The sequence below is a fragment of the Chiloscyllium plagiosum genome, chromosome 4, assembly GCF_004010195.1.
Source record: "Chiloscyllium plagiosum isolate BGI_BamShark_2017 chromosome 4, ASM401019v2, whole genome shotgun sequence".
In the NCBI taxonomy this organism is placed as follows: Eukaryota; Metazoa; Chordata; class Chondrichthyes; order Orectolobiformes; family Hemiscylliidae; genus Chiloscyllium; species Chiloscyllium plagiosum.
In genome coordinates, this window is record NC_057713.1 from 14,258,613 (window position 1) to 14,285,434 (window position 26,822).

Here is a 26,822-nt window from a genome sequence, read left to right on the forward strand (position 1 = left end):
ATATCTTCACGTGTTCAGCTAGTGATCTCCCTCGGTTGTTGTCTTTCTTTTTACTATGAGTATGTTTCACATGAAAAGGTACCTTTGATAGAGAGTGTTTTTCTAATTTCTTTGAGAGCAAGATGTTATACTGGCAGTTAGCTCTATAGCTGCATGACAGTTGCTCTACCTCTAATTTTCAACACACTGTGTTTATATACCCACCATGACACATTAAATTCTTATAATTTGACTCGGCACCACCCTCATGACCTGTCCTACTTGTCCATTTTCCTTCCCACCTATCCGCTCCACCCTCCTCCCTGACCTATCACCATCACCTCCACCTTCATCTACCTATTGCAGTCTCAGCTATCTTCCCCCCAGCCCCACCCCCCTCCCATTTATCTCTCTACCCCCTTGGCTCACAAGCCTCACTCCTGATGAAAGGTGTATGCCTGAAACGTCGATTTCCCCACTCTTCAGATGCTGCCTGACCGGCTGTGCTTTTCCAGCACCACAATCTCGACTCTGATCTCCAGCATCTGCAGTCCTCACTTTCTCCTGTAATATATGAGAGGACCATTCTTAAATCTGTTTGTACATGTTTTCAAACTGTCGTATCTTCTGCCCGATGGAAGAGGGTATAGCCAGAGTGGGAGGAGTCTTTGATTATGTTGGCTAATCTCCTGAGGCAGCGGTTGTGTAGACGGAGTCAATGGAAGGAAGGCTGGTTTTTTTAATGACCTGGACTGTGTTGACAACTCTCTCTAATTTCTTGCAGGCTTGCAATTACCACACTGAGCTGTGATGCATCCAGAACTGATGCTTTCTATGGTGCATCTATAAAAATTGATGAGAGTCATTGCGGTCAAATCAAATTTCCTTAGCCTTCTAAGGAATTAGAGGCATTCGTATGCTTTCTTAACTGTAGCACGATGCGAATTGACGAGGATTGATCATTGGTAATATTTACTTCTAGGAATTTGAAGCTCTTGACCACCTCCACTTCAGCATCATTGATTCAGACAGGGGTGTGTCATCCACTCTGCTTCCTAACATCAGAGCTATTTGTAGTGCCATGGAACTTATTCCTGCTGCTATCCCCTGAGAAATTGTGTCCCCAGACAGTATCCAAAACAGTATGTCTGTTGGAGAGAGGTAGGACCACAGGGTCTCCTGCACCAGCTGCCTTTTCCTTCTTTGCTTGGTGTTCATGCATGCCCTTTTTTCTGTTCAGTCTTTTCCAGAGGTGTGAACACCTCACTGAATGTGTTGTTTATGATAATCTCAGCATCGCAGTAGCCTTATGTAAGCCTGCCTGCGGCTCCAGCTCCAAAATGTTGACAGACTCTAGATTCAATTGAATCCTGCATGCATAATCAACAGGGAGTCTGAAATTGTCCATGACTTCCCACATAACAAAGGAGGAGCAAGTCACAGGTGTGATCTCAGCCTGTGATGACTTCACTTTAGATTAAGTCCATTAGTTATTCACTTTACAGAATATAATTTTACTCTAGGGATCTTTTTCAACTCTAAACAATCTCACAACAATCCAAAGCCCCAACCTTATTTTGTTTAAACTAATGGACTGCAGAATTTTAAGTAGCAAAAAAAAAATTGAAGCTGAAGTATTCACTTGACTACTGTGGATAATTTCTAATTTAGAGCTATTTAACAATGAATCTTACAAACACTATCTCACTGCATTTACGACTCTCCAATCACACTGCTTTGTACCATATTCCTCCCAGTATAGTTCACAATGATGCTGAACCACTGCACACTCCTCTCAGTCTACTTCACAATGATGTTGACTACTGCGTATTTCTCCCAGTCCACTCAGTGATTCTGACTCCTGCTCACTCCTTCCCAGTCAATTACAAATCCTTGTTTGGGTTATTTATTGTTTAACAAATCAGCTGAAAAGATAATGGTTGTTTCAGGTTATTTTGGGTGATATTTATGTTGAGTTTGATATGGTTAGCTCATTTGGCATGATTTAGGCTATATGCAGCATTTTAATTTTTTCAGATGTTAATTAATGGAACTGAAATTATAGAAAACTATGAAAACCTTTTCTCTGCAATCATCCATGTTTCCTAGCAATGCATTGATAAATGTTATAGAGTCATACAGTGTGGAAGCAGGCCCTTGGCCCAATTCGTTCATGCCAATTAGGTTTCCTAAACCTGCGTTTAATCCCTATTCCTCTAAATCTTTCCTAGCCGTGTGCCTGTCCAAATGTCTTTTAAATGTTGTAATTGTAATTGCCTCTATCACTTGCTTCAGTAGCTCATTCAATATATAGAGGAACCTCGATTATCTGGCATTTGACTATCCGGATTTTGGATTATCCAGATTTTAGATTATCAGGACAAGGTCACAAGGGTCCGATGCTTGGCTAAACTATTTCATTATCCAGCATTCAGTTAACGAATGAAATACTCCCTGCACATGTCCTTTGGATAATCGAGGTTCCTCTGTATGCACTACCCTCTGTGTTCAAGTGTTGCCTCTCAAGTTCCTTTTAAAACTTGCCTCTCTCACTTTAAACCTATGTCCTCCTGTTTTGGGGAAAAGACCAAGGCAATTTCACCTTATCTATGCCCCTCATGATTTTATTAAAACCAGTTGACACATTTAATCTTTCAATTCAAGTATAACATATGAAAAGGTATGTTGTGTAACACGGGAATTTTACGCAGAGAAAATGCTGACTTTGCTGGCCAGCAATCACTGTTGTCCATTATGCAGCAAATGTACTCTTGTTGGTTGATTTATTATCAATTAACATGTTGTGATATTGTTTGCATGCACTCGCACACACATGTATTTTCACACATGCAAGCGTAAAGTTATCTGTACATAAAAAATGCATTTGCATGTTCCTGCACAGCCCCCTACTTACTCATGTTCTGATCTTCTTGTGCAGAGGTGAGAAAAAGTTTAGTTTTTGTTTCTGTTGGCTTTTCATAGGTTGAACTCTCCTACCAGAAATGATTAGCTTTCTTGCTTTTTAAAGATCTTGTCCTAGTGGGCAGCACGGTGGCACAGTGGTTAGCACTGCTGCCTCACAGCGCCAGAGACCTGGGTTCATTTCCCGCTTCAGGCGACTGACTGTGTGGAGTTTGCACATTCTCCCCGTGTCTGCCTGGGTTTGCTCCGGTTTCCTCCCATAGTCCAAAAATGTGCAGTTGAGGTGAATTAGCCATGCTCAATTGCCCGTAGTGTTAGGCGAAGGGGTAAATGTAGGGGAATGGGTCTGGGTGGGTTGCGCTTCGTTGGGTCGGTGTGGACTTGTTGGACCGAAGGACCTGTTTCCACACTGTAAGTAATCTAATCTAAAGCGTAGAAATTCCAGGGTTTGTAAATCATTTCCTGTTTTATTTTCTTGGTTTTCTGTCTGGAAAACAAAAGTCATTTGATAATGTCACTGCTAATTATTCTAGAGTTCCATTCTCCTCCCACATAGGTCTTATGTAAGAAACAAACTTGCTAAACAAACTCTGATCCATGTGTGATAAATGATGTGCCAAAATCAAGCTAAATGGTCATTACCTGACATTTACAGGAACCAATATTATCCTCTTGAAAATCATTCTGTCAGGTTCAATGTTATTGATTCATTTTATGTTCTGATTAAATAGAAAATATTAAGGATAATTTCTCATCCCCAACTGCCATAAAACTGTCTAATTGTTACTAGCTTCACCATGACTTCCATCCTAACAACACCAACATAAATTCTAGTTTGCTTTAAATATCATCTGTGCATCCGGAATAAATTGAACCAAGACAGGAAATTAGACTGCCTTTTTAAGTGAATATTAACCTGGCACTAGTGCTGATTCAGTTTGAATTCATAGTGGAGTTCTTTGGATACACTTAAACTGGCTTGCAGAGATAAAGAAATGTACATGAGGTGAAATTGAATGCGGAATATTTAGATTCTGACCCTGGCAGTTATACAAGAATTGAACCAGCCTCGGACCCTACAAATATACAAATAAGAAACAACCTTTGAGCCTGCTCCACCATTCAATAAAATGATGGTTGATCTTATTTTAACATCGAATGTACATTCCTATAATTTCTGCATGTCTGCAGGTTGCCTTCTTATCAGAAGTAGCTTCTTTGTTTCTTGTTACATTCAAGGTTAGCTATCTGTTTAAAACATAGCTTTTCCTGCAATTAACCCATTTATTTCAAAACATTTGTTCTGTAGGCAGTCTTAATTGTCTATTTGTCATGAGGCAGTAGCTATCAAGCAATCATTATCTTCTGTCTGCTAGGAAATATTGTAAATGTTGTTTCTTACCAGAGTTAGATCATTCACATGATGCTTTTCATTCTTTTATAACAATTTCTCCTTGTTCCTTTCATCTTGAGAAATAGTTTATTCCAGAAAGTGTTATCACTGATTCTTTCAATCCATGAAGTTATTAAATTTGCGAAGTTTTCATTGTCCCACTTTGTCTTAAAAATATCTAGACTCTGTATTCTATTGCTTTTTGAGGAAGGGAATTCCAAAGACACTCAACCCTATGAGAGGAAAAAATTGTTTCCTCATCTGTCTTTTAAATAGATGCTCCATTATTGTTAAACTATAACCCATGGTTCTAGATTCTCACAAATGAGAAGTGGAAGCATCCTTTCAACATCCACCCAGTCCAGTTCCCTCAGGTTCTTATGTATTTGAATTAGGTTACATCTGACTCTTCTAAGCTCCAGAGGACTTTACTCTGCAGATGACTCTGCTGAAGTTTCTGTGTGTAGTGAGAGGACTCTTCATGAAAGCGTCATCACTGGATGTTATGGGATAGCTTTAAAACTTGTATTGCCTCTGAGACTCCAGAGCTGAAAATGTGTTGCTGGAAAAGCGCAGCAGGTCAGGCAGCATCCAGGGAACAGGAGAATCGACGTTTCGGGCATAAGCCTGAAGAAGGGCTTATGCCCGAAACGTCGATTCTCCTGTTCCCTGGATGCTGCCTGACCTGCTGCGCTTTTCCAGCAACACATTTTCAGCTCTGATCTCCAGCATCTGCAGTCCTCACTTTCTCCTCTGAGACTCCAGCACTTATAAAAGATTCAGAGGAAGGAAATTCATTGATATCTCATTAAAGATTCCTTATTTATCAAGATAGAACAGAAAATTGGAGTGCTATACTGTTGCTGATTAAGAATCAAATTGGCAGGTTGTTTAACATGTGAAAACTACAGTGCCAGTGTCAATTCTGAAAGTATAGAATTTGATTAACAAATATTTCTTTCTGCAGAAGCGTTGACCTTTTCAGTGGTTACTGTTATGAATGGTGAAAATGAATGTAATTCAAGTTTTTCAGAGGGAGACAAACAAGATGCTGTGAGGAGAAATTCCAAGTTGTACAAGGTAACTAGGTTAACTGGGAATAGTGACACCAGCCAATTCATTGGACTGCATTGTTTTGAATTTGCTTGACTGCCAGATGGAATCAGCAAGTGTTAAGATCCCAGTTGATATTGCTAGTGGACAAATCAGTTCCCAGACTGAAATCTGGATTGATGAATCATTTCTTAAAATATTGAATGTGATGGTAATTCACTGAAATATAGGCACACAAGGCTGCATATTTTCTTTAATAAAAACACAGAAATTCATTACATAAAAGAAGATATAGAACACAGTTTGAAAGATCTTAGAACACTTAGTAAGACAAAGTCTAATTTGTTCCCCAGCAGCATCACTTTATAGCATTTCAAATCAGGAGAATTTGCCCATCTATTTCAAATCTTTAGGTTTGACTTAATTTCTTCTACTTAGTTCAGTCTGTGATCTGAGGTATTCTTACATAAATTTTCATGAAATTGAAAGCTTCTAATAATTTTCAGATTTCCCATCTAATGTTCTTGGTCTGGAAGTTAATCTAATTCTATACTTTCAGAATTAAAACTGATGCTTTAGTTTTCACATGTTAAGCAACCTGCCCACTGGATTCTTAATCATTAACAGTAGAACACTCCAATGTCATGCTTTATCTTGATAAAGTCCTTTCCACTAGGATCACTCAGCTCCAGATCTCATTACAAAGTTAGCTCAAACATGGATAAAAAGCTGAACCCTACAGGTGAGGTAAGAGTGACAGCCCGAGACATCAAGGCTGGGTATCGCTGAGCATGTGTTGCTTGATAGCACTATTGATAATACTTTGCTGATGATCAAGAGTAACTTTGTCGGGTAAATGTCAGTGCTGTAACTATATTGGAAGATCTTGACAAGGGTAATGGCAAGTTGTCAGTACAATTGATGGAATGTTGTCAGGGCCCATAGCTTTGCAGTACCCAGTGTCTCCAACCATTTTTTGATATCACGTGGAGTGAATCGAATTGGCTGAAGTCTGGTTCTGTGATGCTTAGGAAGCTGAGCAAGATCATCCATGCACCACTTCTGTCTGAAGATTGCTATGAATGCTTCAGCCTTATCTTTTGCATTGATGTGCTGGGCTTTTCCCTCATTGAGTATAAGGCTATTTGTGGAGCTTTTTCCAGGAGTTGTTTAATTGTCCACCACCATTCATGACTGGGTGTGGCAGCACTGCAGATTTTAGATCTGATCCATTGCTTGTGAGCTTACTTAGCTCTGTCAATTACTTGCTGCTTCTGCTGTTTGGCATGCAAGTAGCCCTGTTTGGTAGCTCCACCAAGTTGACACCTCATAGGCGTCGAGGCAGCTACATCCATCAACTCCATCTCTGATTCTAAGACTCATCAAAACTTCATGGAGAGGGTGAACGCATGGGTTTTGGCAGCCTGTTGGTCTGTTCCAAGGGGTCAGGGCATGTTTGCTCCTGCACCGTTTGCTAATTTGTGGATTTATTATGGTCCACATGCTTGCTTAGGATTATCACACCTATCCAAACTTTATATATCAATGGTCCTGACCTCACATAGACTGTCCAGGACTTTGTTTATTGAATAAAATGCCCGCAGTTTTTCTATTGTCACCTATTTGTTTGACAGATGGACCCTATGCATGTCCACTTTGACTGGGCATCTACAATAACTAAGAAGATTCAGCCCATAAAAGGAACCGCATGGTCGACATGCAACTGAGTGCAAGGTTTACCCGGATGTAAGGAGCTGTTAGTAGTAATTTTTATTCTTGTTGATATGCTAGACAGTGCTCCATCCATGTCTGGTCACGAGACATAGCTTCTCGCCAACATTTTCATTTTGGGGACATCTCGATTGCACTGTTGGAGTTTAGCCAGTATTTAATTGCCACCTTTGATCAGGACAATCACTCTTACTGACCATAACAATATGCTGTCCCCATGTGGGTTGGTCTCTCTGGGCCAAAAAGGCTTCAATTCTAGCTGTCACAGCCCTTTGGCTTCTTCCATCACAGCTATTTTGAAAGGACTGGATCTTCCTCTGTCCAAACTTTGATATTGTCAGTTGTGACTGGGAATGTGTCCAGAAAATTTAGTACTATTACAGACTCTTCCAATGGGAATATGACCAGTGGCATACCTGCTCGTGGGGGGGGGGGGGGGGCGCAACTCAATGCATCTGCATTTGTTACTCTGCCTCGTAGACACTGTTCTATTATTATAATAAGTACTTAGCATTAGAGTTCACCACTGAATGCGGCCTGAAGCTACAGGCAGCACCACCTTGTCCCCTTTAAGCAGACAAAGTAGTGATCACAGATATTTATCACAAATTTGCATCCATAAAGGTATAGGTAGACTTCACAAGATATTAACCTCTCCTGGATACCCGCCTATGAGTTATCTTACTTGATTTAGGTCTAGCAGGACTCATACCGGCAGTGACTACAATAACTTAACAGCCAGGATGTTGAAGAAAATTTTGACCATTTGACTGAGGCTTGGCCTTATTCTGGGATTTTGCTGTAGGCTGACCGAGAGTTCCTCTGATTAGAATATATCCTGAGTGAGACTATGCAGTTGTCTACAGTCAAGTGGTGTTCCTCAAGGTCTGTCAGACTGGTGAGGGTGTCTACTTCCATCTGAATACTCTGCAACCCATATACTCCAGTGTCATATAATAAAACCAGTACCTATTTGAAGTCCATTTGAGCTTCAGCTAGAAGATGCATAGTCCCACCACCAATCCCACAGACCAAATGGCTAGTCTTCTGCCAATCCTGATACGGATTTCCCTAGTTCTCGAATTGCCAAGTAAAAATAATAGCGTCTCAGTATTAGAGGAGGGTATTATTCCTTAATTATGTATGTCAATTCTTGCAAGGTTTTAGTATCTGGTGCCTCAGGGCTTCTTTACAGAAAAAGCTGCAGTTCCACAGGCTGTCAGGAGAAATACTCATTGCTTTTCATCTGCCACAATGTCATTTGCCCAGGAAAACATTCTGGTTCCAGTCCTTGACAGCAGGATTGAATGAGGCAAACAAAGGCACACTGTAAGAAATGCTTACCACAGCTCACTACTTTCACAATCAAATTTCTTCGGGATTATACTTTACTCCCGTTGCCACTGAAATAACTCCACAGTGGCTGGTATCACGTCACCACGTCACCCTTTATTTATACATGAACTATCCTTGCCTCTAGTACTGCCTCTTTTGAGTCATCTATCAGAGTGTCAGAATCTCAGGCACTCGCCTTTTTTCCACCAAAAAAAAACAAAGAAAATCAAAAAAAAGATGTCTTCCTGGACAGAGAAAAGAAAAAGAAACTCTCCGCCTCAGCAGAGACTAACAGCAGCAGTAACACACTGACTGTGGCCCAGCCAGCACAGAGTCAGTCCCCTAAAATGAGGAGGTGCTAAATCTCCTAGTTGTATTGTTATTTTATTCTAAATCTCCCTTTTCTTTTTCCTTTTCCCCCACTCTACTGCCGAACAGTGGTTGTGCGGGGAAAAATGAAAAAAACGGAGATTTAGAATAATTGCGGTAGTGCAATCCTCCTAATAGCGGTAGTGCTTTCTTTTCCATAGCATCCTTGTTGTGTGCGTGCAGGTGTGAGACTCAGTGAAAGACAACATGTGTATAAATCTTTATTCATTTTCCACCACCAAGAAGAAAGGAAACACCAGAGTGGCCAGTAACAAGCAGTGCCCTTCTCATCAAAGAGCAGTGCTGTGTGATCAAAAAATGAAGGGGAGGGCAGGAATTAAATCAAAATAGAGTTGGAGGGGGAAATAAAACACTCCACGCCCCACAGTACCCACCTTTCCCTGAAAACCTTGAGGGTGTTGGTAGGCACTCCCCTTTTTATCTGTCAGCAGGACTCCCTGATTGGGCCAGATTTATACCCCTAATCAGGGAACCCATATTATGTGAGGTCCAGCTGGCTGACCTTGTTACAATCACTACATTCTCAATTATAAATGGTCCTAATTTAGAAATCATGTCTCCTGACACTAGACCTCCTAAACAGCTTTCCTGCATCTTTCCAGTCCATCCCTTTAAATATTTATTTGGTTTCTAAGACATCACTTCTCACTCAGGATGTAGGTTTGCTCACTGAGCTGGAAGGTTCGTTTCAGATGTTTCGTAAACATACTAGGTAACATCATCAGTGGGCCTCCGGATGAAGTGCTGGTGGCATGACCAGCTTTCTATTTATGTGTTTAGGTTTCCTTGGGTTGGTAATGTCATTTCTTGTGGTGAAATCATTTCCCATGGTGATGTAATTTCCTGTTCTTTTTCTCAGGGGATGGTAAATGGGATCCAAGTCAATGTGTTTGTTGAGTTCCGGTTGAAATGCCATGCTTCTAGGAATTCTTGTGCATGTCTCTGTTTGGCTTGTCCTAGGATGCATGCTTGTCCCAGTCGAAGTGGTGTCTTTCCTCATCTGTATGATAATGCCCACAACAGACTTTGTAAATGCAACTGGGAAATTTCACGCCAAAAAACTTTACTCACTAATGCAACAGACCATGAATGGACAGATACAGTACAACAAGCCATAAACAATTAAGCCATAAACATTAGACAGTGACAAACAGAGAAATTGAAAAAAAACTAGACCTGCAGAAAAAAACTAGACAAGCTTACACAAAATAACAATACAGACAACACAGAAGCATGGATTTAAAAAAAGCTTATCTAACTGACCCTTAACAGACACTGAGAAAACCGTCTTAGTAAAAGGATTAAATTACAATTTCCAAGATGTGAACAAGAAAGATTTCTTAGCAGCATTAAAAACAACACTGAAAGACAACAAACTCATAGAGGAAACCCAGCAAACCATCAGACAGACAGTTGCATCAACAGTAAGCAGGAAAAAAGAAGGAAACACACTCAATACACAAGAAAGGAAATCACTAGAAAGACTAAAAAAAACCATTGTTATCTTGCCTGCAAACTTGCTATCAATTCTCACTCTTTGAAATCTCCAGAGAATACATGTCCAGTTTCTCTGAGCTCTCTTCGAAGGTCAGACATGTCATCCTATGAACAAGCACGATGAACTCACATTACACTTCATCTGCAGCCATAATTTCCTTTGTGAGGTGAGGGGCTCAAAATTGCACCAAGCATTCCAAGTGAATTCTCTCTAAGCTCCTATATGAATGAAAAATAATACTTTGCTTTTCCTGTACTCATATCTCTTAAAGGCCAACATTCCAGAGCTTTCCTAATTATTTGCTGCGGTTGCATGTTACTCTAGAGTGATTTATTCATAAAAGCACCAGTTTCCATTGTATGTCTCTGTTTTCTAATCTTTTAACACATACAAAACAATTTTCCATACTCTGCATGTAGGTTTGCTTGCTGAGCTGAAAGGTTCATTTCTCAACATTTCGTCATCATGCTCGGTAACATCATCAGTGAGCCTCCGGATGAAGCACTAGTGGTATGGCCTGCTTTCTGTTTATGTGTCAAAAACGAACCTTCCAACTCAGCGAGCAAACCTACATCCAGAAGCTCAACCTGAGGTACAAATCTTCTCAAAACTCGTTAATTTTTCCACATGTTATTCCATTTGCCATGTTCTTGTCCACTGTCTGTCCAAAGCCACTTTGCATCTTCGTCAAAACACACATTGAAAGGTTAGAACAAATTAATGTAGAGTTGAGTTCTAGCAAGTTTAGCAGCATTAAAACTGGATAAAGCTGCTGTCCTGGATGAGATATATCTCAGGCATTGAAGTGAGGAGACATCAGGAACACTGGCAGTAATTTTCAAATCCTCTCTGGCCATAGTTGAGGTGCCAGATGACTGGAGGATGGCTAAACAGGTCCAATTATTTTACAAAGAGGAAGAATGGTAGACCAGAGAATTACAGGTCAGTCAGACTAACCTCAATGGTGGCATGTTATGTAAAATACATTTGCCCTTGGAGAGTCAGACAGAGATTACTCAGTCATAGTCTGGATTTGCAAAGGGTAAGTCATGTTTAACAAATTTGATCAAATGTTTTGAGGACCTTTATTCAGAGCAATGCATTTGATTTGGTCTTTCATGGCAGCCTGGTCAAGAAAGTAGAAGCCCATCGGATTCAAGGCAAAGTGGCATATTGGAACCAAAGTTAGAGTTGAGGCAGGAAGCAGAGGTTTGTGGTAGAATGATAATTTCGTGACTGAAGGTCTGCTTCAAAGGCTTTGATATCTTGGTGCTGGAGACTTTGCTGTTTATGGTGTATATTTGTAATGATTTGAACTATATAACGGACTTAAACAAGAAGATTGACATGAAAATTGCTAAGCTGGTAAATGGTGAAAAGGACTGCCGTAAATTGCAGGAAAATATGAGTGCACTACTAAGGTGGACAGAGCAGTGGCAAATGGAATTCAAGCAAGATGAATGTAGAGGGATAATAAGGTAAGAGATTACACTATGGATGGGAGCAGAATCTAGAATAAAAGAGCAAGTAAATTGTGCCAGAGTTGTATACTGGTTAGGCCACAACTGGAGTATACCACGTATCTCACAATTTCTAACATTCCAAACGATCATGTCCCAACTTATTACAACAGAAACATTTAAGTTTCTGAACTTCACCTCTGGACTCAGTACTTTTTGTTTCCTCGTATGAGGAGTTATTGAGGCATTCCCTACTCTGTAGGGCACTCTGTACCCTGGCTACCTGCCTTCCTTTCACTATCCCGCGTTTGATTTTTCTCGAATGTTTGGAGATGGCAGGATATAGTTTAGTAGATCAGTTCACAATCATCAGCTATTAAAGCTGCTTCCCTTGCTGTTGTTACTCTTTGGTTTTCTACATGAATTCTTATCACAAAAGATAGGGAAGTGTCAAATTCTTCTTAAAGAGTAAGTTCTCTGAAAGTATTGTAAGTATTTTCAGCCTTTTAATGCTTTTAGTCACTCGCCATTAATTCTCTCAAACTCAATGTAAGTTTGTCCAGGCAATTTCTCTAAGTTCTGAAACCCCTGTCTGTATGCTTCTGGGACCAATTCGTAAGTGCTTACACTGTCCCTTTTTACTTCATCATAATCCCTGGAACCTTCCTCCATCAGCAATGCATAAATCTTTTGTGTTTTATAAGTCAATTTACTTTTTATTGAGGTTGTTGACTTGCTTGCTAAGCTGGTACATATATTCGTAGATGTTTCATCGCCATTTTAGGTAACATCATCAGTGCATCTCTGGTGAAGCGTTGGTGTTCTGTCCCACTTGCTATTTAAGTGTCTGGGTCTGCTGAGGTTGGTGGTGTCATTTCCGGTTTTATTTCTGGTTCTGTTTCTTAGTGACTGGTATATGGGGTTCAACTCTATGTGTTTCTTAATGGTGTTCTGGAACCAACCACTAAGAAACAGAACCAACAACAAAACCGGAAATGACACCACTAACCCCAACAGACCCAGACACGTGAGAAGCAAGTGGGACGGAACATTAGCAGTTCACTGGAAGCATACTGATGATGCTACCTAGAATGGTGATGAAACATTTATGAACAAATGCACCAGATCAGCGAACAACCTCATCCACAATCTGACTACAAATTTTCTTTAAACTCTTACTTTTTATTGGCAATGTCCAATCCACTTTTGGCGACCCCATTTGGATTGCTACCTTCTCAAATGACATGAAAAATGCTTTCACATCCATCTCTTCAAATTTTGGCTAAGCATGTAAAATGTAATCATCTCTTGACTGAACCATAGATTATGGCATGGTCTTCCAAACTCTCCCAAACTTTGGTTTAGCTTTCTTAAGCTTCATCATTTATAATTTAATTCCCTTTCTCTCTCTTCTTTTTTACTTTTGAGAATTCCAGTTTTTTAAGTTCTAATTCTTTGTAATTCCATGTCCAATTATCCCATTTTCAATTGCCTAAACTATAATTCAATGTTCACTGATTCATTCCTTGTATTACCTGAACTATTTGACCTCTCTAATATTTTCATCAAACTTAAATGCTTCAATATTCAACCTATAATGTCTGCCCTCTTAGCTTGAGTCAAAAAGCGTGGTGCTGAAAAAGTTCAGATGGTCAGGCAGCATCTGAGGAGCAGGGGAGTCAACATTTCGAGCATAAGCTCTTCATCTCTTCATTCCTGATGAACAGCATCTGTAGTCCTCACTTTGCCCTCTTTGCTTGCTCCAATCTAATTCCAAACCTATATTGTCTACTTTCCAATATCCTGGACTCGAGGTCCCAATTTTGTTATGATACATGGATAGCAAGCCTAACCAAATCATCCTCAGTACCACTGGAATCATAACACAGAGAAATTAAAATATTCAAATGCTAATAAAATTGCCCAACTTTACCTAACTGGACTTTATGAATATCAGATCTCTGGTATCAAGTTAATAACTCAAACAAAAATTAACAAATATTAATAATATAAATTTAGCAGAACACAGATAAACTATAATTCTAACTTAATCTTTCAGAGTTCCCTAGAAACAGGAGGTGTTCCTGTGGATTGGAAAATTATATATCTCTCTGATTTTTAAGACTGGTAAAAGAGGAAAACCATGGGATTACAGACCAGTAAGTCTAACATCTGTGGTGGGTAACTTGTTGGAATCTATAATAAAGGATGAGTTAACTGAACACCTCAAATTCTTATTTAATCAGGGAGATCCAGCATGGATTCATGACAGATTGGTCATGTCTGACAAAGGTCATTGAATTTTTTTAAGAGATTATGAAGGTAGTGGACAAGGGAATGTCTATCTATGTTGTTGCCATGGACTTACAGAAGGCATTTGATTAAGTCTCACATAAGAGACAGAAGCCCACGGAATTGAGGGCAAATTACTGACGTGACTGGAAAATTGGATGAGTGGCAAGCTACAGAAAGTAGGATAGTGGGAAGGTGATATTCGAATTGGCAGGATGTGACCAGTGTTGTCCCACAAGGCTTCAATTATTTACATTATTTATTAATGACTTAGATAATAGTATAGAAAGTCATATATCCAAACTTGCTGATGATACAAAGTCAGGCAGCATTGTAGAAAATGTTGATGATATCATAAAATTACAAAGGGATGCTGATAGATTAGGTGAATTAGCAGAACTATAGCAGGTGAAGTTGAATATAAGCAAGTATGAGGTCATCCTTTTTGGGCACAAAAAGCATAGATCAGGGTATTTTCTAGATGGTATCAAGTATAATGGATGTCCTAAGAGACTTGAGGGTTCAGCTATATAAATCTTTAAAATGTGTACCAATAGAAGATGTTACAGTCTGTTTTTTATGTTATTTTGCTAGATTACATTCAGATTCTAATTTTCCTTTCCTTATCAGTTTCTTGGTTCTTCTTTGTTGTTTTCTATAAACCTAATAATTCCCAGAATTTACTGCTATTTTTGACAACTTTATCAGCCTTTTCTTTTAAGCTTCTGCAATCTTGAACTTTCTTTGTTTGCCACAGTTGACTGATTATTTTTAAGTCTTTGCAATTTGAAAGATTGCATGATGATTTAAATCATGTCATAGATATTTAGTGGCTAACTATTGCTGATGTACAGTTATGCCTTTAAATATATTTTCCCTGTTCACATCAGCCAATTTGTGCCTCATGCCTTCATAATTTCCATTATTCAGATTTCACACCCTTACTTCAGAATAAATTACCTCACTTTCAAATGTAATGTAAAACTGTAGTCATTCATCTCTAAGAGTTCTTTTGCATATGAGAAGGTTGTTAATTAGCCTTTTTTATTATATAATACTAGGTCTGAAATGACATATCCTCATGTTGGTTCATCCGTGCACTGTTCTAAAAAAACATATGTAACACACTCCAGAAACTCATCCTCCACAGCTTTAGTACTCAATTGATTTACCCAGTCTAACTGTAGATTGAAATGACCAATGATAACTGTCGTCCATACTGCAAGTTTCTCTCATCTCCTGATTAATACTATTCCCTATGCCAGCACTACGATTTAGTGGTCCATCAATAATACTTTTCAATCTCCAGCCAACCAATTCTAGAGACTTAAACACAAACTAAACACATAATTTTAACTTTAATGATTGGTAATCCTGACCAAACCTACTCACCAATCAGCTACTTGCCCCACACTCGTGATGTCACACCACCATTAGTCCTAGTGCAGGAAGACTTCATGATCCACACCTTATTTTATTTTCCACTTACCTCTCATTCTACAGACTTAATTTCTTGGAGTAAACCTTACTAATAGCACCTTTCCCTGCCTTTGCCCCAAATTATCACTTTGACCCTAATTTCCAGTTTCCATCTGTCTCAGTCTTATTCTAATCAAGTCTCCCTTACTCTGAACATACAACTTAATCTGACCACTTGCTTCGAACCAGCCCTTCTCATGCAGAGAACTCTGATGTATCACTTGTGTTGACTTAATCTCCTTCTACGGTATCAATACCTAATTGAAACAAGGAATTTTAGATGTTTGACAGATAATTGCTTCTATCAGACAGTTGCCTGTTAAACTAGGCTGTTTTAGCTTCCTTAAGTGCTATTGGTTCTAGGTCTGATTCTGACTTTTACTTTATAATTAATCTTTCACAAGATTCATGAAATGAATTCCAACTTTATCCCAAATTTGCAGTTACTCACTCTGTCTCAATGCCACTGCAATGAAATCTCCTTCACTCTGACCATATGCCTTACTCAAAATGATTTATTGGGAAAAAGCAAAACAATCATTAGTCTTAGTAAATTGAGATTATGTTGTTAACATTGATGTCCATACTTTATTACTTACAATCTCAATGAAACAATCTGTCAATTCTGTGAAAGTCCAACCCTATACTTTGAGTTAATTTTTATTATGCCTCATGTTCAGTCAACTGAAAATGCACATATTTTACAGTAAATAAACTATCAAGCAGCAATTTACTCAGAACACAGTTGCTGCTTGACAACAAATACATATCATACAAGTGATTTATTGCCTTACCACATTTGTTTCCAAATTGTGCTAGGCTTGCAAATAAAGGTGAATAAGGTGAGTTTAGATGAACTAATAGCTATAAAATTTTATAATTTATACAGTGCAGTTAATCTTATATTTTTGACTTTGAATTATTGAAGCATAAAAATTGAATTGAGATGATAGCCGGATAACTTCGGCAATATCAAAACATATAAACTTCCATAACTCAGGCTTACCAAAAACATGCTTTGTGCACAAGCAATAGACTATAAATTTGCAAAGTAGTGTCATTTTGCATTGTGCCATGACGTAGATGTAACCTGACCACTAACTACATGGCCTATGCATGTAAAGGAGCAGAAGGGTGCATCTATATGTGCTGCAACAGCTATATTCCATATTATCATAATGTCACACAGCAAACTAACTGATGAAGTGCTGGGAATCAAAACTTCATTTAAATAAGTCCAGCCCACAAATTAATTCATCACTTAGCAAAGATCAAGTGTGCAATTGATAGACAGGGGGTCTGAACCTCAGCAAATTAAAGGACATTCCACAAGTTGTAGATGATGAGTTTTCCAGTAAACTGTCCTTATGCAGACATGGTGATAGCTCTGTGCTAAGTTTCAGGAGCTGTTCTGTACTCTTTTAGGATAATTGTACAGATGAAATATTAGTATTACTTGACTACCTTACACTTTAAAATCCTGATTTATGTCCAGATTTGGAGTCTTTCATTAATAGACAATCTGCCATTTTATTTTTGTAATACATTTTGATGATTTCCTAATTTTGTTATAAAGGGGTCTCCGATTTGCAAGCAAATGATTCATGAACACTTGTACTTACTAGTGCAACTCCATTTTAATGATCCGACGTATGACCATTCTTGTACTTATAGAGAACATAGATCATAGAAAGGTACAGCACAGAACAGGCCCTTTGGCCCACGGATGTTGTGCCAAGACTTAATCCTAATGTAAAATATAGTAACTTAACCCACGCACCCCTCAACTCACTGCTATCCATGTGCATGTCCAGCAGTCGCTTAAATGTCCCCAATGACTTCACTTCCACCACCTTAGTTGTCAATGCATTCCATACATTCACAACTCTCTGCGTAAAGAACCTACCTCTGATGTCTCCTTTATACCTTCCTCCTAATATCTTCAAACTATGACTTCTCATACCAGTCAATCCTTCCCTGGGGAAAAGTCTCTGGCTATTGACTCTATCTATTCCTCTCATTATTTTGCACACCTTGATCGGGTCTCCTCTCTTCCTCCTTCTCTCCAGAGAGAAAAGTCTGAGCTTATTCAACCTTTCTTCATAAGGCAAGCCCTCCAGTTCAGGCAGCATCCTGGTAAACCTTCTTTGCACCCTCTCCAATAGCTACTTTATATTGTTCTGCATTGTGTAACAACTTGCACACAAATCGACTTGCAAACAGAACCCATTTGCACCCCAGAGTCTGCCTGTATCAGGAAGGCTGTGCCAGTTGCTAGGAGCAATGTGAATCTTCACAAGATAATTTACGATGAAATCATTTACTGTAAACAGAGGATAGACATCAGGAAATGGTGCATTACAGAAAATGAACCATGAAGTAGTATGATTACAAAATGTCCTGAGAGTATACACATTTGTCTGTCACACTAATTGCTTTGTTTTCCATAATTTGTTGCATTTTTGAAATTTTCCTTTGTTTCTTCCTTATAAAATTTTAATTGTTTAAAAAATATTATCCTTTTTCTTCACTTGTAAGTGCTCACAAGAAAGATCTTTGGTGGTTTAGTTCTGTTGGCACTGAAGCATGTTACTATTTACAGATTTCCATTCTCATATCAATAAGCTCTGAAACAAAGAGAAAGCAAAGTTATGAGTAATGGGAAACTGTAAGGATCCATAAACAGAGCATTTAGGTTGAGAAAACTGACCCATTCAGAAGCTAGATTAGAGTGGTGCTAGAAAAGCAAAGCAGGTCAGGCAGCATTCGAGGAGCAGGAAAATCGATGTTTCAGGCAAAAGCCACAGTGGGTGAATGGGAGTGGGGACGAAGATGATAGGTCAGAGAGGATGATGGAGTGGATAGGTGGAAAGGAAGATAGGCAGGTAGGACCGGTCATGAGGACGGTTCTGATCTGGAAGGTTGGAGCTGGGGTGAGGTGGGGGAAGGGAAATGAGGAAACTGGTGAAATCCACATTGATGCCATGGGGTTGAAGTGTTCCGAGGCGGAAGATGAGACGTTCTTCCTCCAGGCGTTGGGTGGTGAGAGAGCGGCGGTGGAGGAGGCCAAGGACATGCAGGTCCTGGGCAGAGTGGGAGGGGGAGTTGAAATGTTGGGCCACCCATTCAGAAGCACAGAGGATACTGCATATGGATTTATGCATGCAATTGTTGCAGTAGTAGTTGTCTTGATCTCATCTCCTGCGGAAATATCTGGAGTTAATGCTGTTAAACTGCCTGGCCATACAGTATAAGAATAAGCAAGTCACCAGTATACTGAAGTAAGACTTGAATCTAAGTACCATGTGAACTTACTGAGTTCTAAAAATAATTTAAAGTCTACCTTTGGATGTGAGCAACCTTATGGTGAAATAAATTAATTGGAAATATAATGTTAGTGTGTGTAGAATAGAGTTCTTTATTCAAAACAAATGAAACAAAATTCTGGTTGTATCTATATGTTAGGAATTGAGCGAGAATGTTAAAATTTTTGTTTTTGAGAAATTATAAACAGAATTGAAGAAAAATAAGGATTGTATCTCAACTATCTATAGTTGGAACATATGCAGAAGTTCTCCTGATCTACTATCATAATTTTGTTGGAGGATTTGTTGAACTTTGTTAGAACACAGGAAAAGTAACTAGATAGCTAAAATGGCTATTTATATTTTTCTCTAGACTTTCTGCTTATGTTGTACCAATAGAGTAGGAAAATTATTCATAATATGTTAATTACTTGGATGAGGGAAGTACATATACTAAAGCCAAGTTTGCAAATGGCACAAGAATAGGTGGGAAGGCAAATGGTGAGGATGACACAGAGAACTAGAGAAAGGTTAAGTGAGTTGGCAAAAACTTGGCAGATGAATATAATGAGGAGAAATATGAGGTTATGCACTGTTGCCAGATAGAGAGGCTGAATATTATTTAAATGGAGAAAGACTGCAAGAAGCCTCCTGAAAAGAGAGATTCAAAAGTCCTCATCCATGAGTCACAAAAACCTAATATCCAAGTTCAGTGCTAATAAGGAAAGCAAATGGTATGTTGGCCTTTATTTCAAAGAGAATGGAAGATAAAAGTAGAGAGATTTTGCTAAAACTATAAAACTATAGTCAGACTATAGCTGGAAAATAGTGAACTGTTTGGGCTTCTTATCGAATGAAGGATATACTGGCATTGGAGATAGTCCAGAGAAGGCACTAGGCTGATACCAACAATGGAAGGATAGTCTTATGAGAGAGATTGAATCGATTGGGCAAGAAATATGTATGTCATAGAGTCATCAAGCATGGAAACAGACCCTTCAGTCCAACTTGACCATGCCAAACATAGCTGAATGAGTCCCATTTGCCTGCCTCTGGCCCATATCCCTCCGAACCATTCCTATTTATATATTTATCCCATTTTGTCTTTTAAACGTTGTAATTGTACCTACATCTATCACTTCCTCAAGAATTTCATTCCAAACGTAAACCACCATCTGTGTAATTAATTAGATTCTCATGTCTTTTTTAAATCACTCTTCTCTCACCTTAAATGTGTAACCCCTAGTCTTGAAATGTCCCATCCTAGGGAAAAGACAACTATCATTAACTCTATCTATACCTCTCATTATTTTAGTGAGAAAAAGCCCCAGCTCATTCAGCTTCTCTTTATAACTCAAAACTTCCATACCTGATAGCACCCCAGTAAATCTCTTCTGAACCCTCTCCAGCTTAATAATATCCCTCCTATAACTGAGCAACTGGAACTGAACTTTGTGTCCCAGAAGAGGCCTCGCCCATTTCTGTATAACCTCAACATGACTTCCCGACTCCTATGCTCAAAGGTCTGAGCAATGAAGGCAAGTATGCCAAATGCTTTTTTGAACAACCCTCTCTGTATGTGACATAAAAGAATTATACCTGCACCCTAGGTTCCCTTTTTCTACAACACTATCCAAGGCGCTACCATTGATTATATAAGCCCTACCCTTGTTTGTTGTACCAAAATGCAATACCTTGCATTTATCCAGATTGAACTCCTTCTCTCATTTTTCAGTCCATTGACCCATTTAATCAAGATCCCTTTGTAATCTTAGAAAACCTTCTTTACCAAATTTGGTGTCGTTTACAGACTTACTAACCATGTGTTCTATGTTCTCATCTAAATCATTTATATAAATAACAACAAAAGGTGATCCAGAATTGATCCCAGTGGAACACTGCTGGTGACAGGCCTCCAGTCTGAAAAGCAACCTTCCACCACTCTCTGTCTCCTGCCATTACGCCGATTATGTATCCAATTGGTAAACTTGCCCTGAATCCCATATGACCTAACTTTGCTCATTAGTCTATCATCTGGAGTCTTGTCAAAGGCTTTACTAAAATCCAAATAAACAATGTCTACTGCTCTGTCATTTTCAATCTTTTTGGTAACTTCCTTAAAAAATTCAATCAAGTTTGTGAGACATGAGTTTCCTCGCTGACAAAACCATGCTGACAATCCCTAACCAATTTTGCCTCTCTAAATGTAAATCCTTTCTTTTATAATCACCTCTATCGTTTTTTAGATGACTTGACTGTATGGATATCAAACGCTTGTTTCCCCTTGCAGCAGAGTCTAGGACAGAGGGATGTGCTGGTGTTGCCTGGAGTCCAGAAGAGATTTATAAGAATGACTCCGGAATGAAGGCCTTGTTATATGAGGAGTGATTGACGACTCTAGATCTGTACTCTATGAAGTTTAGAAGGATGAGGGTGGATCCGATTGAAATTTATAGAATACTGAGAGGTCTGGATAGTGTGTATATGGAGAAGATGTTTTCATTTGTGGGAGAGACCAGGACCAGGTGCAGCCTCAGAGTGAAGGGACAACCCTTTAGAACTGAGATGAGGAGGAATTTCTTGAGCCAGAGGATCATTAATCTGTGGAACTCCTTGCTGTAGAGGGTTGTGGAGAAAGTCATTTAATGTATTTAAGACAGAGATGGATTGGTTCCTGATTGATAAAGGAATTGGTAAGGGGATCAAGGGTCGCAGAGAGAAAGGTTGAGAAACATTATCAGCCATGATTGAATGGTGGAGCAGACACCATGAGTAATTAGATTAGATACCCTACAGTGTGGAAACTGGCCATTTGGCCCAACAAGTCCACACTGACCTTTTGAGGAGTAACCCACCCAGACCCATTTCCCTCTGACTAATGCACCGAATATGGGCAATATAGCATGGCCAATTCACCTGACATGCACATCTTTGGACTGTGGGAGGAAACTGAAGCACCCAGGGGAAACGCACGCAGACACAGGGAGACTGTGCAAACTCCACACAGTCGCTTGAGGCTGGAATCGAACCGTGGTCCCTGGTGCTGTGACGCAGCAGTATGTACTGCTGAGCCACTGTGCCTCCATTAGGTGAATGGCCTAATTATAGACAATAGACAATAGGTGCAGGAGTAGGCCATTCTGCCCTTCGAGCCAGCACCACCAATCATTATGATCATGGCTGATCATCCTCAATCCCGTTCCTGCCTTATCCTCATAACCCTTGATTCCACTATCCTTAAGAGCTCTATCCAACTCTTTCTTGAAAGTATCCAGCGACTTCGCCTCCACAGCCTTCTGGGGCAGAACATTCCATACACCCACCACTCTCTGGGTGAAGAAGTTTCTCCTCAACTCTGTTCTATATGGCCTACCCTTATTTTTAAACTGTGTCCTCTGGTTCAGGACTCACCCATCAGCGGAAACATGCTTCCTGCCTCCAGAGAGTCCAATCCTTTAATAATCTTATATGTCTCAATCATATCCCCTCTCAGCCTTCTAAACTCAAATGTATACAAGCCCAGTCGCTCCAATCTTTCAGCATAAGATAATCCCGCCATTCTGGAAATTGACCTCGTGAACCTATGCTGCACTCCCTCAATAGCCAGAATTCCTCAAATTTGGAGACCAAAACTTCGCACAATATTCCAGGTGCGGTCTCACCATGGCCCTGTACAGCTGCAGAAGGATCTCTTTGCTTCTAGTTTAGTTTGCTCTCAGTAGAGGGGACCCATTTTCTCCCTTGCACACTATGTCACTTACATCCATTTTATTTCTTTTTCTCTTTCACCACAATTACCAATCCATTTGCCTTTTTGCACTGGGTTTTCACATGCTCCCCCTCTACCTCTAATGAAAGTAGAACAACCTCAATTTCCTTATGCCTTTCCTTTCTGAAGAAAGATCACACTGGACTTGAAACGTTAACTCTTTTTGTCTCCACAGATACTGCCAGACCTGATCATTTCTCTATCATTTTCTGTAGTTGTTTCTGGAAATCATGGAAGACCCAGAACCTCTACAATTCATACTCCTTCTTCCCTCCCTTCCTGTGTCTTTGGAGACATTTTGTATGGTGTTTATTCAATTTTAATGTCAAAACAATGCTGCAGATTTGATTTTACCAATAAAACAGAAGTTTATTTTGCAAAAAATGAAGAAATAGAAGAAACCAAGCTATTCACAAATAACATAATTCAAAAGATTTTGAAACACACAGTAAAATACAATCCTGTCTTCCCCAAAACCATCAATTTATAGAACTAAAACACCATAGAAAATTTGCTTTCTTATCACATCTATAGATTTACCTTATTTGGTTATTTCAATTCCTGTTGTCAAGAGTTTGAGAGCTTCTTCCTTGGATTAAAACATGCGTTACTTTCTGAATAAGAAGCCATGTTGAAGACCAGAGGATTTCATTTGCTGGACAGACACCAATAATGGCTGTCGATTTATAAGGGCGACGGAACAAAGGAGTTTAGTCTTATGAATCGTTTACTGATTGGAGGAAATACAAGTGAAATGCTGCTTCACCTGGAAAGACTGTTTAGGTTCTTAGACCATAAGCAAGGAAGAGTTGAAAGGGCAGTTATTGCACCTTCTGCGGTTACATGGGAAGGTGCCCTGGGGAGTGGAGGTGGTGTTGGTGGTCAGCAAGGAATGGACTAAGGTGTCCCAGCAGGAATGGTCCCTGTGAAATGCAAATAGGGGGAGTGTGGTGCAGGTGTGTTTGTGGTGGCATTCTGCTGGAGTTGTCTGAAATGGCGGAGGATGATCCTTTGAATGCAGAGGCTGGTGGAATGAAAAGTGAGGACAATTAGGACCCAAACACACTGTTGAGAGTAATGGGAAGGGCAAGGGCGGAAACGCAGGTGATAGGTTGGTTGCAATTGAGGGCTGTGTCAATCACAATGGGTGGGAAACTACAGTTATGGAACAAGAAAGCCATGTCAGCAGCGCTGTTTTGGAAGGTGGCATCATCTGAACATATATGGACGTAAGCGAAAGAATTGGGAGAATGGGATGGAATCCTTACAGGATGTGGAGTGTGAGAGCTGTAGAGAAGGTAGCTATGGGAGTTAGTGGCTTTGTAGTGGATGACAGTGGTTTTATCACTGCCTGAGGCTTTCTTATTATCTGATAGGTCTGATATGTCTGGTGAAATTCAACCACATCTCTATGTGGTCCAGGCCAGTAAAAATGTTTTTGTATTTTGGCTTGAGTTTGCCTTACTCTCAAATAACCTCCTAATAATAATTCATGTGCTACCCACAGCACCTCCTTTCTATAACCCGCTGAAATACAAATTGATGAACTTCTGCTCATATTTCATCTGCCATTGTAATGGTCTCCATTTCCTCATCAAGTCTCCATTTTTAAGATAGTGGGATACACTCACATTCTTCATCTATGTATATTTTTTCATACAACTGCCTTATTTTTCCATCTTTTTGTTGTACTTCTCAGCTAACTTCTCTGAACTAAAAAATCCAGTTTGTTCTCAATCTATTCTTACTTTTTTTCTCAACTATTTGATCAAATAGAGCTTCTGATAATAGTGGTTAAACTTCCTTATCTTTATTCTTTGATTTCCCTTCCTGTTTCAACCTTTGTGACACAGTCAGGAAAAATCTCAAGAAATACCTCCTGGAGCAGTTGCCCAATTTTCCACTGGCCTTTCAACCACAGTAGGCATCACTCCCACTTGTGATCCAATTATATCATTCCTAAGGATAAACTGTACCTCGGGAACAGAGAATTTCTCTATTGCCACTACTTCAATACTTTTGACTGGATTCTCCAACTTTATCTTATACAATAAAACACTGCTCTCCTCACCATGAATTCCACATATTGCTACCTTTTCTGGCAATACCCCTTCCCCAAGTACATACCTCCTCATTTCTCACCAGCAAAGATTGTCTTGCTCCCACCCAGATTCATGCCCCTGTCCTATCCCTGTAACCCTGCATTTGCCATGGCTAATCTACCTAACCAACATCCCTGGACACATAAGGCAACTTAGCATGGCCAATCCCACTAACCTGCACATTTTTGGACTGTGGGAGGAAGCTAGAGTATTTGAAGGAAACCCACGCAGACACAGGTAGAATGTGCAAACTCCTTATATGTTTTACTTAGCTTATGATTCAATGACATGACTCCAATGTGTTTTTACTGATCACTGTGAAGTCATAGGCCCTACAGTGTGCAAGCAGGCCATTTGGCCCATCATGTCCAAACTGACCGACTAAAGACCACCTCACCCAGACTGTACCCCCTTCACTATCCCGGTAACCCTGTACTTCCCATGGCTATCCCATCTAGCCTGCACGCTATGGGCAATTTAGCATGACCAATCCGCCTAGCCTGCACATCTTTGGACTGTGGGAGGAAACTGGAACACCTGCAGGAAACCCATGCAGACACTAGGAGAATGTGCATACTCCACACAGACAGTCGCTCAAGGCTGAAATTGTACCTGGATCCCTGGTGCTGTGAGGCAGCAGTGCTAAACCCTGGGCCACCAAAGTCAAAGTAAGCTTGCAGTTTAAAAGGACAGGATGATAGAAATGGGTACTTATAAGTCTGAAAAATGACTGTTCCTTGATTTGATTTTCACCTCAATATCATCTTGCGTAGTAATTATGTGTTTTTTCATCTCAATATCATTTTGCGTAGTAATTATCTCTTTATCAACATTACTCCTCTGTGAATCTGGTGGAGTTTGGTTGCGAACCAACAACATGAACGAATTGATTTGAGACAAACAGATTATTTATACCATTACACTTAATTTGTGAAAGCTCTTATTGAGTTCCTCTGATAACTTCTTTAGGCGTGCACAGAGGTTCTCTGGGTGGAATAATTTTTCTTTGTCTTTGATTTTTTTCTAGCATGTTTCACAGACTTGGGAAGTGTTGCAGTATTTAATTTTTTTTAGTGGGGAGCATCATAGACACAGTTTCAATCAGAATGCATTTACAAGACTGATCTTATGTGCTAAGTCTGTCTACTTTTCATGCAGTTCATAATTCAGCTCTTTCAGTTTTGATATTATGTTTGTAAGGAACCCAAAATTATGCAACCATGGATTGTTGTCAGTTCATTGCACACCCTATTCCTTGATTTACAAAAAGTGACAATTTCAGGCATCAGATCTAACTTTTGCAGGACCTTCTCTCAGCGTAATTATGCCAGCATGGAGGAATAGTTCACATTAGGTAGCATTGAGCTTGTTGAATAAGGATTTGCGCAAGAACTTTTATTACATTTTGTATAGTCCATAATTTCTACTTGATAATGGATGCTGCTTCACATAGTACTAATTCATGCAGGAGGGGAAATTAAGCGAATTTCTGCCATATACAAAAAAGAATGGCATTTGCATCAGTCATGGCTGATGCACTGTCATTTGTGATGGAAACCAGTTTTTTGACTGGAATGTTTTTCTCAAACATATATTTTTTGGATTCATTGTGGGTGGTGATGGACTTAATTTTATGTAACAAAGCTGGGCAAGTGATTGAAGTATTAGTGGGGAAATATTTTGCAGACTGCGATCAAAAGCCCATTATCAAAATTGTTATAGAAAAGATCACAGAATCCCTACAGTGTGGAATCAAGCCATTTGGCCCAACAAGTCTGCACTGACCGTCCAAAGAGTAACCCACCCAGACCCATTCCCCTACCCTATTATCCCCTGACTAATACACCTAACCTACACAATTTAGCATGCCCAATTCACCTGACCTACACATCTTTGGATTGTGGGAGGAACACGGAGCACCCGGAAGGAACCCACACAGACGCAGGGAGAACATGAAATCTCCACACAGACAGTTGCCTGAGGCGTGAATCAAACCTGGCTCCCTAGCACTGTGAGGTAGCAGTGCTAGCCACTGAGTCACCATGCCACTCCATGGACCATACTAGAAAAAAATCATTGACAAAGAAAAGGACAAGAATGCGTCTGAAATCAAA

The 26,822-nt window shown here is 39.7% G+C and overlaps 1 protein-coding gene across 1 annotated transcript in view; it reads left to right on the plus strand.

The window, feature by feature from the left end:
- LOC122548766 (piezo-type mechanosensitive ion channel component 2) overlaps window positions 1-26,822 on the plus strand; it is a 746,345-nt gene that overhangs the window by 299,464 nt on the left and 420,059 nt on the right. The window lies entirely within an intron of this gene.